Below are 16,407 nucleotides of genomic sequence, written 5' to 3'. Positions count from 1 at the left end.
AGACCCTTCTGCAATGACTGATCAAGCCTTGCCTTGAAGGTATGCGAACCAAAATTTTGGGTGGACATTCTTGGTTGCAATAGCATACATAGCATGTTCATTACTTCTAAGTGACATTGTTGCGAGCAAGAAAGCGTATATAATTAAATAAACCCAAAAATAACCATTTTACGCGACCCCTGGTGAGCGGCGTGAAAAGCTCGCTTTGTGACGCGCACATTCTCATTCGCCTCAAAAGATAGACGCAGCCGAGGCAAGCCAGGCACTAAGCCGGGTGGCGCTTGTTACTGCTCAAGGACGTTTAAATAGTGCGGGACCCAGTATGACATCCTACCCTCCGACACCGGAAAAAGAACCCAATCCCAGACTGCCTCACGCACTGACGCGCTCTCATCAAAACTAAATTCAAGCAAGCTCCCATCGTCTGCACTCCACTCGGTCAGAGGCTACGTCTGCTCCGTGCCTACGGCCTGCTTCGTCTGCTCGCTGTCGCCACTGGCTTTCGATTTGATCAGCGCACCAAAAGAAGTTTCGATGCAGCACCAGCAGCAAAAACCAAAGCAACCGGAGCAGCACCAGCAGCGAATGCAGGGATGGCAGCGACCAACCAACAAAGTAATGTGAGTAAGTGCCAAGAAAATGCCGTAAAGTGGTACCGTACACCTGTAATCCCTCCGCATCGTCCGACAAAAGCGATGAAGAATTTGCAGCAATGCCACCGACGCTCTCGCCCGACGTGGCGCACAGGTGCTACCACGAAACGACACACGGCGCCTACTCAACACACGCTGGTAAGGACCAAAAACATGCAACCACGGTGCACCGATTTAGTATATAACCTCAGGCCAACAAGTGTTTTGAGGGTCGCATGAGGTTGGATTGTAATTCTGAAGCTACGGAGAGTAAACTCTAGCCTGGTTCAGGATCGACGTTGGGCTAGACCGGGAGACATTTTCGTTCGTCATCATTTGTCAGTGCTAACAGGAGAAGAAATGCAGGGTGACTCTTTAGCGTGTGCCAGCGCAACCACATTGGGATGCAAGGGTGCTTCAGCTACGTGTGAACTTCTGTCCTGCATGTGGTTAAAGTGGAAGACATCAGGCACACGCTCTAGTAATAGCGCCCACAGGCGCGGCCATAATATTACAGAGCACAGGAACGGGAACTTCGCTCAAACATACCCTAACGCATGGGATTAAAAAAATATATATATATGCGGAGGCCCCAGTGAACTGCACGTCTGTATGTACAGACGACGCCTGTGTGTGATCGAGCCAGCACTGACAGCTAGTGCGCGTACGCTGTTTAAACGCTGGTTTCGTGCTCCGGAAAATTTTGGCCGCGCCTGTGCATCTGACTACAGTATGCACAGGGAACGACTGCAACAGCTGCAGTTTTACTAGTAGTGACAGCAATGTGAAAGCCTCAAGCTAGCTGATAATGCGCACAGGGAACGACTGCAACAGCTGCAGTTTTACTAGTAGTGACAGCAATGTGAAAGCCTCAAGCTAGCTGATAATGCGCACAGGGAACGACTGCAACAGCTGCAGTTTTACTAGTAGTGACAGCAATGTGAAAGCCTCAAGCTAGCTGATAATGCGCACAGGGAACGACTGCAACAGCTGCAGTTTTACTAGTAGTGACAGCAATGTGAAAGCCTCAAGCTAGCTGATAATGCAACTGTCTAGTGCAGTTTACTAGAAGTATTTTGTCTTGTATAGGACAATAAACAAGAGGCAAACTGTATTTATACTGAACAGCAACAGGCAAATATGCAAATATCATAACTTGCTTTAGATTGACTTGTGCCATTTACCAAGTTCTCAACTTCTTCAAACAGGTGCTGCTGCAATTCACGATGTGGCAGCATGCCCACTACGAGGGAGTGTGTGTGCTGCCAGGAACAAGGCAAAGTCAAAGGCTGGGAGCATAGACTGTGTAACCAGGCACCACCACTTTGCCTTGTACTGTCTCAACCGGGATGTCCTTGATCTGGAATACACCAAGCTAAGGGTGTCCCGACCTCCGAGCGTCAGAAACTTACAACACATGCGTATGTAAATTCATAGCGTAGGATTAAGCGACAAAAGAAGAGACAAAACCCAGATTCGGGTGTCATCTTACAACTAAGTAACACACTAAAGGAAAAACTGCAAGACTCAAGATCATTTTATTTCACGAATACGCTTCCAAACTTTGTCCGGGAAAACATACAAAAGTTCTGGCAATATCTGCCTAATGAAAATAAGAAAGTTGAGCAGCTTAGAGAAGGCGACACGATAATTGAAGACGCCGTAGTTATTGCCGACACATTCAATAATTACTTCCAGGGAGTTTTTGTGCCGTGTAGTGAAAGCTTGTTGCCTAATGCGGATGATGAAAGCGACATGACTTGAAATTTCATATCATGGGGTGGTATCTATGCTATTAAACATTGATGAAAAAAAGGCGCCGGGGCCTGATAACATACGGAGTGCCTATCTCGGACGGTAGGCTGAATCACTTGCTCACTTACTAACAGTCATTTTTCAAGTCTCATTTTTAGCAAGTTCTCTACCCAATGACTGGCTCAGAGCACGCGTTGTACCCGTTCATAACAAAGGAGATTACATTTCGGTCACTAACTTCCGTCCGATATCTCTAACCTGTCTATCATGCAAGCTTATGGAGCATATAGTGGTAAAATATCTTAAAACATTCATAGAATGAAATAATCTACTTTCTGATCAGCAACATGAGTTTAGACAGGGGTTTTCTACTGCCACGCAACTGGTAACCACGGTACATGAGTTTGCAACAGTTCTTGATCATGCCGGCCAGGTAGATACCGTATTTTTTTATTACCCGAAAGCCTTCGATAAGTACCCCACGATAAATTACTATCTAAACTACATCACCTTGCCATCCCTCATAATATACTTAAGTGGGTAGCTGCTTATCTGCGTAATAGATCCCAATTCATAGACGTTAACGAAAGTTACTCTTGCATTTTGAAGGTTACGTCGGGAGTGCCACAAGGTTCCGTGCTGGGACCATTGTTATTTTTAATATACATAAATGATCTAGTATCCTTCCTGGGCTTGGACTGTTCAGTCCGCTTATTCACCGACGATTGTGTTATTTTCTGCTATCACCTCTCCCATAGATCAAGAAGTTCTGAACAATAAACTTAATCGTTTGGCCAGTTGGTGTGAACAATGGAAAATGACAATCAATTATGACAAAACTGTTCACCTCTGCACGACAAATAAGAAACGCCCTTTAAAATTTCAATATACAATCGGAGAAACATCCATCAATGAAGTGTCAGAATACAAATACTTAGGTGTAACACTAACTAGTAACTTAAAGTGGTCAAAACATATTGGTAACAAATGTTCAAATGCTCGCCGAAAGCTTGGACTACTAAGAAGAAAGCTCTGCGAGCCACCAAATGAACTCAGAAAACTTGCTTATTCAACAATCGTCCGACCCACTATAGACCCATCAGAGAAAAGAGCGCCACCTGTCGTACGCAACAGCAACTAGTGGCAGCCGCCATGCTGCAGGATAGTGCGCGCCGCTGCGTACGCTGCGTTGGCCGTAGACGCTAGTCAATTCCTGCCCACGATGCCAATGTACTGCTGCGTACCCCTTTGTAAGCAAAGTGGGTATCTGGACAAGTCTAGCATTAAGGTACGTATTCGTAAATGTACTCGTTATCGGTTGACGGCGGAGTAGCCGCGCGAACGTTTCTCTGCTGAAGTGCAAAAACGGAACACGAACCGTTCCCACGCTACACTCCTTGGGTGTTTGAGTCAAATGTTTTTAATCTCACTTTGTTGCGTTTGGAGGTAGAATTTTTAAGTTTCAGCTAGTTTGAAGAAATCAAAGCGTCAAATACAAATATAATGTTGCTCGTGGTATCGCTTGTGGACGTGACAGCTTCGCGAGCGCCTAGCTTCAGGTATGCACGAGCTCGCGGTCCTTCAAACTTGCGCGTGTAAATTATATGTTAGGTAAGCGTAAAGCCATACGACCTGACGGTCGTATGGCTTCATGCTGGGCAGTCGCAGTGGCCATCTTCAACATTGCCAGTGACGCTTAGGGCAACCACCACGGTCATTTTTTTTTTTTTTTGCTTTGGAAGCAAGAAGCTTTCAGGAGGCATATCCCTACGCTAAAGAAAATAAAGAATGTTTTAATGTTATTTTTTATCAATGACTAATACACGATGAAGTAATAAGCAGAGCACATTACACTTTTTTTTTTTTTTTTTTTTGCAAATAATTTTGGAAATTAAACAGTTAGATTACTTCTGCATCAGCCATTTTTAAAACATTTTGCTTTGCATCCAACCCCGTGGCAAGGCACACTACTTCAAAGGCGTTTATGTCACATAGCCGCAAAGCATTTCGTCGCTATGTGTGAATGAGTACAAAGCGTGCCACAGAAATAAGAAGCGATCGCTAGTTTGTCCCTTTTCTTTCCACAGCTGCAAATGTAAAAGTATTGAAAGCTACCAGTGGGTTCAAAACGTGCTTATCTGAGGCACCGATCAAGGCGGTAAATTTCGGCATTCGACCCTACCATGCGCAAGTAAAGATGGCGTTTCATGCTCGCGTGACCACTCTCTATGTTAAAGGCTGAATCGCATCTGAGCGATTTGACGAGCGACGAGTTGAGCGACGGCACAAGCGACGGCACAGGCGACGAAAGTCGGCTACGAGCGACGAAAATGTTTCACTGTCACGTCGCTTGGTTTGGGATTTCTAGAAAACGACGCTCATCGCCTTGGTCGCTCGCTCGCCGATTTTATGCGGTGTGCTTCATCGTGCGACTGTCCGAGCGACAGCGAAGCGGAACCCCTGCACCTGTTTCGTCGCACATCCGGAGAGTACTGTCGACCTCTAACTACAGCCCGTAAATTATAACCGGTTCCTATCATTTTCTGATGCATATTAACACATGTTTGATGTCGTAACTACAAAAATCTTAGTAATTACCTTTTTTTTTTTTGCGTTGTTGGCCTTTATGGATGCGGCGACCACGAACCCCTCAACGAGGAAGTTGTAACTTCTGTCGAATTGTCGTTCCGAGTCCGATCGGCACTTGAAGAAGCGATATACCTCATCACCTTTAACGGCTGGGAGCTGGGAAAGGTCGTTTACCACACCCGCGATCGGGAAAACGCTACCTGCAGCCATAGAGAGGCGAAGGGATCGACGAAACAAGAACGCTACAGTCAAAACAACTATGCCGGCCGCAACGGAGTCCTCCCTGATGGCGCCAGCCGCCCAATGTTGTTGGACTCATTCAGCAGATTTTCGCTGTTGCCAGATTTTTTGAAAGGGGCCTATAGAGTATGCGAGCATAGTATGGGATCCTTACACAAAGAAAGATATAGGACAACTCGACAAAATACAAAACGTAGCACTGAGATTTATCTACCGACGGTTTAACAGATTTGATACCCCAACAGACATGTTACGTTTGTCCAACCTTCCCACCCTTACTCAACGACGAAAAATAGTTCGGCTAAAATTTCTCTATTCTTTTTATTTTCATAGATTGGGCATTCAGCCACAAAGTTATGTTTCACAACTTGACACGCGCTCGAGAAGGCATCGTCATTCACTCGCCTTAACCCCCATATTTGCAAGAACTAATCTGTAAAAGAATTCTTTTTTTCCCAGAACCATTGAAGATTGTAATAAGTTACCAAACGAAGCCTTCAAAACTGAGATATCTTTTTTGTCGTATTTTTAATACTAGCACCATCATCACATTACAATCTATTTTCGTTTGCTGCTGTTGCTTTTTGCTTTTTGAAATTTATGTTTTTTTCTTTAGGGGGCAGTCTGGTCACTAACTGCAATTATTTTTTGCTTATGCACACATTTGAAAACCTCTGTTATAAAGTATTGTTTATGCTGTACGATAAATTGTATAACGCAGCCTTATATGTACGCGTTTGTGTCCATGTGTTTTGCCGTATGTATTACTATTATATTTATTATGCATGCTATCCCTCCCACTTGGGTCCATGTGGGGCCTGCAGTATATGTAAATAAATAAAATAAATAAATAAGGATTCCTTTTTATTAGGCATTTCACCAATCATCTCAAAGAACAGCAACGGAACAGGAGACCCATGCCTTGATGCTACATATTTACACTGGTTCTCAAAACCTACTGAAATTTAAATGCTTTGCTCAACAAAGACGGTTGAAGACATACAGGTCATGCATGTACAGTGGTCAGCAAACTTATTCGGAAGGCACAAACCATGGCTAATCGCTCAACAGCGGTATCCTGGTGGCAGCCGAAGAAAAAAACTCCGTGAATACTTAGGGGTAACAATAAAAAACCTTAAGTGGGACGAACATATCTGTAATATATGTACTAAAGCATTTCAAAAGCTATGCTTCCTATGCAGAAAATTGAAGGGATGCCCCTTAAATGTCAAACTCAAAGCATATCATTCTCTAGACTGACCAGTGCCTGAGTACTCCTCTATCGTGTGGGATCCATAATTCATCAGACATTATGGAGGTGGAGTGGATCCAGCGTCTTGCTGCAAGGTCTATCTCATCAAACTATCGGTCATCATCAACCGTAACTAATATGCTCAAGCAGTTGGACCTGAGTCCTCTCCACCGGTGCTGTCAAGTAGCCAGGTATCTATTTACTACCCCATAACAGTTCTAGCCAACGAAGTGAACACTATTTATTTCCAGCGCTGCATAGATCAACAAGATCAAACCACTCTAAAGCAATACACCCATATTTTGCCAGAACTAAACTTCTTCAAAAATCTTTTTTTTACAAAAACAATTAAACAGTGGAACTGCTTGCAGTCTTTGCTTATTGAAAGCACATCTGTTAAATCACTTGAGTGTCTGCTAGTGTCACAATTGTTGTAACCCTCTCCTGCTAGGGCAGCACGGCTGCCTACAGTATCTGTAAATAAACAAAATAAATAAATGATGTGATGGGCAATGGAACAACCCCAGAAAGGGAGGGGGAGAAGGGAGCCCTTGCTCAAGGCTGAAATTGCAGCTGGACCGGCAACAACCTTAGAGTTGGATCAATAAGACGTAGTAGACTGTTGGACTCTGGTTGAAAAGAAAATGAGTGACCGAAAGTGGGAGCTTGACCTAAAACAGCAGGAACTTAATCTAGAAGAAAAGAGGCTTGAGCTCGAACACCAAAAACTCGAAAATGGACTGCCCAGAAATTAGGGAGCCGGACACTCGGAGAATTTCAAAATGAGTAAACTGATACAGTCCTTTAAGGAGATTGAAAGCGTTGGTCTTTTTCTCCTAAACTTCGAGCGTACCTGCGAAAAGATGAACTTTGCACGGGTTTCTTGGCCTCAGAGGTTGCTCACCCTCCTCCCCGTGAAGCTGAGGATGGGGTGGCCTGTTTGAATATGGAGGACGCAGATGACTATGCAAAAGTCAAAGCAGGCTTGCTCCGCAAGTATTCTTTTTCTAACGAGGCATTCCAACAACGCTTCCGAATCATGAGTAAGAAAACAGAGCAAGGTTATCCTGAGCTTGCGTAGGATCCGCAGGCTAACCTGACGGATTGGCTGAAAAGCGCCGACATGTACAGAAACCATGACCAGGTCGTAGAATATGTGGCTCTGGGGCAGTTTTATCGTTGCCTTCCAGACACAATCAGATTCTGGCTTCAGGATAAATTTGACGCAGACTCTGTTGAAAGGGCGGGAGAGCTCGCTGAGGAATACGCAACATGCAGGAAAGCGGAAGAGACCCAGGGTGAATCGAAAAAGTCACAGGGTATGTATGTATAAGTGGTGAAAAGGCAAAGATGGTTGAGATAACCAGGAGTCCAATGGGGAGACAGAAAAGACAACTCCGAAAGAGGGGGTAGTGGTGAGTCCGAACAGAATGACAGAGGGAAGCGGGAAAAGAAAAATGCATTCGAGGCCCGCAAGCAACCCATTTGTTACAACTGCCAGCAGAGGGGACACATCGCCACGTCCTGTAAAAAACCCAAAGTAGTGCTTCACTACATGAATGAGGACAATAACCTGGAACTCCTCGAGCTATACATGCATGACCTAGAGGTTAATGGGAAGCCATGCCATGTCCTCCATAACAGGGCAGCTACTGTTGACGTTGTCCCCCCTTCACGGGATAGGCCGGGAGATCACTCCGGGGAATGTGCTTGGATGAAGCAGGCCGTGGAGGAACAAAGCGCTTGTCTTCCCGTGGCGCGAGTAACCATAAGAGGTCCCTTTGGAAAGCTAGAGACAGAGGCAGCCGTCTCGAAAAACCTGACACAGAGCTGTCCTTACTTATTTTTGAATAAGTCTGACCAGATGCAGCGAGAAAAGGACCTTGCGTTCAGTGAAAGGACAGTGCACGCCCTGACGAGGGCCAAGAAGCACCGGACAATGGCCAAAAACAGTGTGTCGGAGAGAGGAGTGTAATTCAAGTGAACCGGAACTAGCAGAGAATGAGCATCCTCTTTTCGACACTGCACGACCTGCACACTTATCGACACTGCACCCCAGGTTCATAGTCTGAAACAGACTATGAACCTGGGGTGAATGAGGCAGAGGGTGATCAAGCTCTCAGAAATAAGCAGGAAGGATCGGAGCTGGATGAGCCCGGAGATCTCGTACTTCCACCAATTTCATCCAGCTTTGAAACATTGCTGGGAGTGGAGAGATCCCTTCTGATCATCGAGCAGCAGACAGATCTAAGTCTAAAACAACTTCAGGATACAGTTTGGGAAGGCATCAGTAGAAAGAACATTTCCTACTACAAAAGGGGGGGTGTGTTGTAACGCGCTTTGGGGTACAACCAGCTGGTCCAGACTGCTGGACCAGCTGGTTGTACCCCAAAAGTACCGGTCGAACCTCCTGCGCTTGTCTCATGGCAGCTCGTGGTCAGGCCACCTTGGGGTCAAAAATATAAAAGGCCGTTTGCTCAGGGGAGGGTTCTACTGCCGGGCTGTTTTTGCGACGCCGAAGAGTTCGTAGAGTCGTGCGATGCAAGCCAACGGGTCGGAAAACCCAACGAGAAGCGGAAGGTACTCTAGACGCTCGTTCCTCTAAGAGTGGAACCATTTCGCCGTCTGGTTATAGACATTGTGGGCCCCCTTCCCATGGCCAAATCGGAGTACAGTACATCCTGTTGATCCTCTGTCTTGCCCCAAGTTCCCCGAGGCATGCCCACTCAGAGCTCAGCTTGGTTGCTGTCGTGGATGCGCTTCTCTGTTTTTGCGCGAATCGGGTTTCCAGTGGAAGTGCAAAGCGACCAGGGCAGCGTTTTCACGAACGCTATCACGACCATGTTTCTGGAAAAATGTGGGGTTTGTATCGTGCACAGTTTAGTGTACCACCCTTAGTTGAACTCAGTGGAGAAGCGTCACTCAGTGCTTAAGGGGAAACACTGCTTCTTCAGCTTTTTTTTAAAAGTTATGGTCCAATCCAAATGAAATTTGTAGAGCACAATCATCTTCCCATTCTGATGACAAATATGTACTTTGTTTTAAAATAGCTTGGTTAGTTTTGATAAAATTAACTATTTTATTGGAAGATTTTATGGGCGAGATTCCAAAAAATTATGAAGACAAAACTCAAAAAGGAATATATCTCTGTAAACTAGAAGGTCTACAGAATCCAATAAGGTATAAATGAAGGCTCCATGATTATTTATAACATTTTTACAGCATTTCAAAATTTTCAGTTTATAAATTAATTTTTACAATCTATATTGGAGGTGCTAACAAAAAATACTGATGCCTAGGTTGATACAATTAGACCCCTTATTGGATACCCCACTTATACACCTACCAAAGAAAGAAAGAATCAGGAAGATCGGTTGTGTACAGGCCGAGATACGGCTTCCGCAAAATAGCAAACTGCGCAGAAAGTTCATTTCGACAAAACAGCAAAAAAACGTACACAGACAGATTTTTACTGCTACCCGCGGTGAACTCCACTCGGATGCGACATCCCCGCAGATCTTGCAACATAGCTTGAGTTTTAGTGCAAGTCCATACTCGCGATCGCATTTTATGAGCTTTACACAAATACCGCTTTACACTTCGCGAGTTGAAGAAGCGAGTTCACGACGGTCAAGGCTTACGACGATAAAACTTGGGAGCTTCTTGACCGGCGCCCGAAACGCCAGCCATCAGGGCAGCTTTCCGCGTCGTAGCGGACGTCGACGAAAGTTCTTTGAGTTTCTCCTCGGCTTTTTTTTCTTTCTCGTCGATCTCGGAAGCGCTGAGCATCACCATGTCGAGACGCACTCGCTCGCTTGAAGTCAGGATGTCGACGGCGCTGTCAATGCGACATCTTCGTGTTCGGGCGTCCGCACCTCGTCGTCGACGTTCAGGCTCGCGGGAAGTTCAACTGCGCAGTGGATTAGCTTCCTCGGGCCCTTTTTTCGTTTTTCTTCGAACTTGTGGGCTTTGTGAAACTTTCTCCGTGGAGTTGTTGGGATCGGCATGGTGAGAGACGCGCACGATAATCAAACAAGATGGCGGATCGGAAACAACGAGCAGACGCTTCGTAACCCTAACGGCCAATGAGAAAGCGCCATCTGCACACGTGATCCGAAACAGCCAACTGCGTGGCAAGATTTAGTTTTTTATTTGTGCTTTGTTCTCGGCGGCCAATCGCCGTCTAGCATCGTGAATGGCGGGAGAAGAAAGAGCGGGAGCAGAGCTTTCAAATGAGACCAAGATGCCCCCCTTCTATCGCATTGTTCTCGAGCTACCGGCGGTCAAATTGTACCTTTCTTTTTGCTTTTTTCGGAGGAAGCATCTCCGTTTCGATACTTCAAATCAATACCCCAAAATAAATAGGGCTTATTTTGCGATAATACTTTGAGAAAAGATGCGAAAATACCTGTAGATATTAAAAAAACATAATTTCAAAAATGTGATTTTTTTGTCATTTTTTTGTTTCAAGGAGCCGTGCACCCCTTAAAGGGGTACTTCGCCGATTTTTGAGCTACCTCAACTAACTATATTTTCTGACTCCCAGGCCTTTACCCTTTCTGGAATGCTATTTAATATCGTGAAATTCATAATATTTATTGTGAAATCGGCAAATGAAAATGATGCAAAAACAGACATTCAAATATACCCGCCCTTTTCAGGGCCGTGACGTCAGTGGAAGTTCAGCTTGCCAGTCGGGCGAGCAGTCTAAAAAATAGAATATGCCAATTATTTGTTCCGTGCTGGAGCGCGGGGACTGGAGCGAGCTTCCAAGGCATTCATTTGACACCATGAAACTGCTTCAAATCAGTTGGGAACAAATTCTACAGTCCAAAGAGTGAACCCCTGCACTTCCAATGACATCACTTTTTCGTTGTTGCCAGTAGAGACTTTCAGTTTGAAAAACACGGTGAGGACCAAAATTGTAAATTCAATAACTTCGTGAAAAAAAAATTATTTTGACCTAATATTTGGGATACTATTTTGGCGATGTTGTTTGGCGAGTTTAGCAAAATTTCAAGCAAATCGGGGACCATGAAGAAATCGGCGGAGTACCGCTTTAAACGGGTCGTATGTACTCCTTGCTTTGAACAAAAAAGGGACTGGGAGGCATGCCTCCCCACGACAATGTTTGCATTGCGCACCGTGCCGCACGAGGCTACAGGGTTTAGCTGTGCAAAACTAGTGTTGGAACCTTTACTACATTCCCCCCTACGTATGCTCCGGGAATCTTGGGAGAATCAGGGAGAAGACCCCACCGTGGTGGAGTACGTACTGAAACTGCGGAAAAGGACAAATGGACCAACAGAGGAGCAGAAGGGTTGGAAAGTCATTCCGCCGACGAGCGCGCTGCCCATGTGCAAGCGGAAACCATGAGGCACATGGAGCATAAGCACGAGATTGCCATGTTGAAACTCTAACTCGAGAGCGAGGGAAAAATTGCAGCAATGTGTGGGCTGAGTGCCGGTGGCACAGCTATCGCGGCGCCCGGGATGGGCAGGTTGGACCCTGTTTCGCGATGCGCAAAACTTGTAAAAATCAGAAACTGCCACCCGACGCGGAAGTTACGGTTTGGTTCGACGAAGTTGAAAAGATGTTTGCAGCCGCTACGCAAGGTATGTTCATCATTCGATTCAAGATGAGATTCTTGGCATTCTCAGTCACCTGACGCTGATGGTGATAAAGGAAGATACGAAGGACTTTGAGTGCTTTGCATTAATGGATGATAAAACGAAAGACATAATCAAAATCGAGCAAGGTCTATTGTAGTCAGGTACTAGAGGGTGGAGCCGTTTTTGAGGGGTTTCTTGGATTTCACAACGTGGAGCAATTGGACGCGAGATCTCTTTTACCCTGCACGCAGGAAACATTAAATCGGCGTGGAATTAACTCCCAAGAGTGTGTTGCGCAAGCCTACGACGGTGCCCATGTCGCGAGTGGAAACTCAAGGGGAGTCCAGGCATTGTTCAGGGAAGAAGTGCTGCAGGTGGTCTACGTGCATTGCATGAACCATCGCCTAAACCTTGTTATTGTAGATGTGTGCAAGGCGGGTTACCAGCAAGGGATTTTTTCCCTCTCTTGGAATGTTTGTACACGTTCATGAGTGAATCTGCAATGCACTCCTTGTTTCTGGAGGTCCAAAAACGTCTTGGTTTGTCCATTGTTGAATTGCAGCGTCTCAGTGACACGCGAAGGACTTGCCAAGTCGCAGGCTGCGCAGCAGTAATGAAAAGCTTTCCTGCTATTCTCGTATATCTCGCTGAAATCATTGCGACGAAGAGCAAGCGATCAATTGAGACTGGGAGTCTTTTTGAGCAGCTCAACATCTCGTTTCTTTTTCACTTATCTCTCTTCACCCGAGTTCTTAGCCGCCTAAAGATCCTTCGGACTTCCTCCAAAGGCAAAGACTGCGATCTCGTTCGAGCATGCATCATGGAGCGCGCTGCAATTGACGAGCTTTCTGAAATAAGAAATTCAGAAGATGCATTTGATTCTGCGTGGATGGAGGGCTACAAGATCGCTGAAGAAAACGGCATGCCATCAAAACAAGCACAAAGAGTGACATGTCTACCTTCCCATTTAGAGCAGTATGTGCTGACTGAAGGAAGGCTGATTGAAGATGTCACTTGCTATACAAAAGAGGAATTTAGAGTAAAAGTGTTTCTTCCTGTTGTTGACCACATTGTGGTTGAGCTAACAATGAAGTTAACTAAAAACAGTGACGTCGTCAGTGGAGCGAGTGCCTTTCACCCACGAAGCGAGAAGTTTCTTGATATATCTTACTCGAGCCTTTTGCAGATTACTATTCACGTGACACTGAGAGTGTTGAAGTAGAATGCAAGCTGATTGCAAATGTTCTTAAGCACGTTGAAGCCGAAAGAAAATACGAGGTGAACACGCTGCTGCAATTTGTCACAGTTTTCAGAGAGTTCAAGATCGCCTTCCACAACCTACACAAGTTTTGTTATCGCTGTCACAATACCAGCATCGTCAGCAATTTGCAAGCACATTTTTCAAAATCTTAGTTTTCAATGTCAATGTCAACGTTTTTTTGTTTGTAGATTGCTAATTCTGGTCATGATTCACTTGAATCGTTGTACCCACAGGACTGTGTGCTTCGCGTTTTGTATGTGTATGCTACATGTTCTTGTATCTATCTTCGTGTTCTTCCTCCCAGATGGGCATGCAGCAAGGCCACCCTACCACATGGCGCCCAACGTGGGGCCCGAACCCACGACCCCAAGATTAAGAGTCTCGTGCTCTGCCGACTGAGCTAGCCGGGCATGTGCTAGGGTGGCCTTGATGCATGCCCATCCGGGAGGAACAACACGAAGCCGGGGTTTGCATAACGAGAAACTACATTTATTAGAGTAACAGGATTGGATTGACAAGTGCTGATTGTTGGGCAAGTTGGTATGGTACGTTAGAAAACATGATTGCGCTTTGAAGAAGGAGACATAGGAAGGACAGACACCACAGAGCGCTCTGTGGTGTCTGTCCTTCCTATGTCCCCGTCTTCAAAGCGCAATCATGTTGTCTAAGGATTGGGTTGTTAGTATAAGTGTAAAACATTGCCGGAGTGTTGGAACTGCACGCCTCCGTGACCACGATCCGTCCTTTTCCTTTCTGTGGGCGTGTGCCCTCTTTTATAGGCTTCTGTGCCTGTCCTATACGTGCGCTACTGCGCGCCTCGGCCCTTGTCCAGTTTGGGCATTCGGCAGCGGCCTCTGGCCCTGGTGGGAGACTCTTGCTCCCACAAGTGAAAGCTATGGACTATAGAAATTGAATAAGTGGGGAAAAGGGACAGTTGAAACTTCTCTATTACACTTTTTACAGCTCCACCTCGCGCGGCCGTGGGGTAGGTTGGTAGAATAGGATGGGATGAATGCGAGCTTCCCATCGACTACCACCGGGAGTTTATTGATATTAAGGTATCAACGTCTATTGAAACAACACTTGTGTGCAACTTTTGTCGTGGGACAAATTAGTATCGCCAATGGCAATGGCACCAACGCCAGATCCAGCTGCAGAAATAATAATTGATACAAGCCCATTTTTTTTTTTATCTACCATACCTTTACACCCGGATATTATTTATTTGTAATGGAAAACTCTATGAAATTAAACTCAGAAATATTCGAAGAATGGGGAATGAAGCAAAATAAAAAATAACTCCGATACTCTGAATTCTCGGCAAAAAAATAGATTCTGAAAAAAACCCTCCGAATCTAACGAAACAAACTCCGAAAACACGGAATCCTACATATAGTACACCCCAAAACTTCAGTTTGATTTAATCGACGGGACCAACTTTCACGAGCGGCTTAATAGCAGGGTAGTAAAACTTATTAAAATAGATAATGTATGTGGTACCGACAACAAAATATGAAAATAAAAAATAGAGAGTGAGTTGTGAGTCAGCGCTCCGTGAGTGTCTTGTGTGCTGCGAATGTGTCATTAAGTGTGATTGTTTTTTGTGGCCTGTGGTGACGTCTGTTTGTGTGGATCCCCTAATTGCGCTGTTATTTTTAACCAACTCCCCCAAGGCATCGTTTTGTCCAAAAAATAATTGTTTTTTCTTTTTTTTTTTTTTACCCTGCTGCAAAACAAGTATTTTTAAATTTTTTTCTGTAGTCTTCGATACATACTTCAACTGCCTAGTAAGTTATATCACTACATGACACCGTTATCAAGCCTCTCATAAAAGTTAGGGCCATCAGTTCAACACAGTGCTGTGCCGAACACTCAACAAAAGTATTTAGGAGGGCACGGTACCTCTATTTATTCATCCGTTTCAGACACCAGATGGCGTGCGGTTCGTATTACGTGGTTGAACACGCGACTTCTAGATGGCTCCAGTATCAAAGTGTGAAAAGGCCCGCGTTATGATGTACTAGAACTAGGCAGTGTCTCGTCCACGCCGAGAAGCAACGGAGAGAAGAGGTCGGTGGAGAGATGACGGCGCGTACGGACGGCAGGGGGCGCTGCGGGTAAAAGGCGTGCTCCTTCCCGCTCACATTGTCGTGTTGTCGTACTGCTTGTGCTTGTGTGGCTTGCGTCATCGCTTTATTTTGCTGCAGTGTTTTTGTTTTATCATTGAGTGAACTTGATCGCGGTCGGTGCCGTTAAGTGGCATGTAGACAATGCGTGCAATGACGGACGGACCGCAGGACAAAAGAGACAGGACATGTGTTGTGCCGGGGTGTAACAGTGGCTATTGGTCCTGCAAAGAAGCCCGTTACCTTTTTCGTGCCCCTCTCGAGTTCGATCGGCGTGAGACATGATCCTGCAGCATTAAAAGGGGTGACAGGAAGACTCTGCTTCATGTAATGCAGGCTCTGCCACAAGCCTCTGGTGCAAGTGCCCCCCCCCCAAGCTAATGACAGTCGTGCTCTACATTTTTTTTCAGACTTTCCGCACTTGCTAAAGAATCTGCTAAATCGGTTTTTAGACACTGGCTTTGACACACCAAAGGGTCCTGTTCATGCTGACTGCATTAGAAAGGCTTGGAGAAGTGACTGTAAAAATGTGACGTTGAAGGTTATGGCCTCACATCAGCAAAGTATGTCTCTTTTCAAACGGCTTTGAAGAGAAAAGAGTTGGCCCAGCACTTCGTCTCTTCAGTGAGGAGGTGCTAAAAGGCCCCTTTTTTACCGCAAGGAAATTGAAAGGTCTAGTGACCCAGTGCAAGAGACTGAGTCATTTATCCTGAAGATGTCGAAGCTCATCAAGAGCATGACCTCATGCTGGGGATGTAGAGGTACAGAAAGTCATAGGCGCCGACTACGAAAAAAAAAAAGGGGGGGGAAGGGGGGGGGGGGGGGGGGGGGGCCTGGGGCTCTGGGGCCCTCCCCGCCCTCCTCCCTCTCTCTCTCTCGAGCTTTTCGGAAAACCAAGTACCATCGCCTCCGGAACCTCTAGGTGCTCCTTTTGAATCTC

At 45.6% G+C, this 16,407-nt stretch overlaps 1 non-coding gene across 1 annotated transcript; it reads right to left on the bottom strand.

Moving 5' to 3' along the window:
- Window positions 1-13,678: 13,678 nt before the first annotated feature.
- Trnak-cuu lies at window positions 13,679-13,751 on the bottom strand. The gene has a single exon. It is a non-coding gene; the product is annotated as a tRNA-Lys (tRNA).
- Window positions 13,752-16,407: the final 2,656 nt, after the last annotated feature.

Source organism: Ixodes scapularis, unplaced genomic scaffold (genome assembly GCF_016920785.2).
Source record: "Ixodes scapularis isolate PalLabHiFi unplaced genomic scaffold, ASM1692078v2 PGA_scaffold2__306_contigs__length_199485367, whole genome shotgun sequence".
NCBI classification, from domain to species: Eukaryota; Metazoa; Arthropoda; class Arachnida; order Ixodida; family Ixodidae; genus Ixodes; species Ixodes scapularis.
Note: the sequence above shows the minus strand (reverse complement) of the source record. Positions and strands in the feature narration are given on the sequence as shown.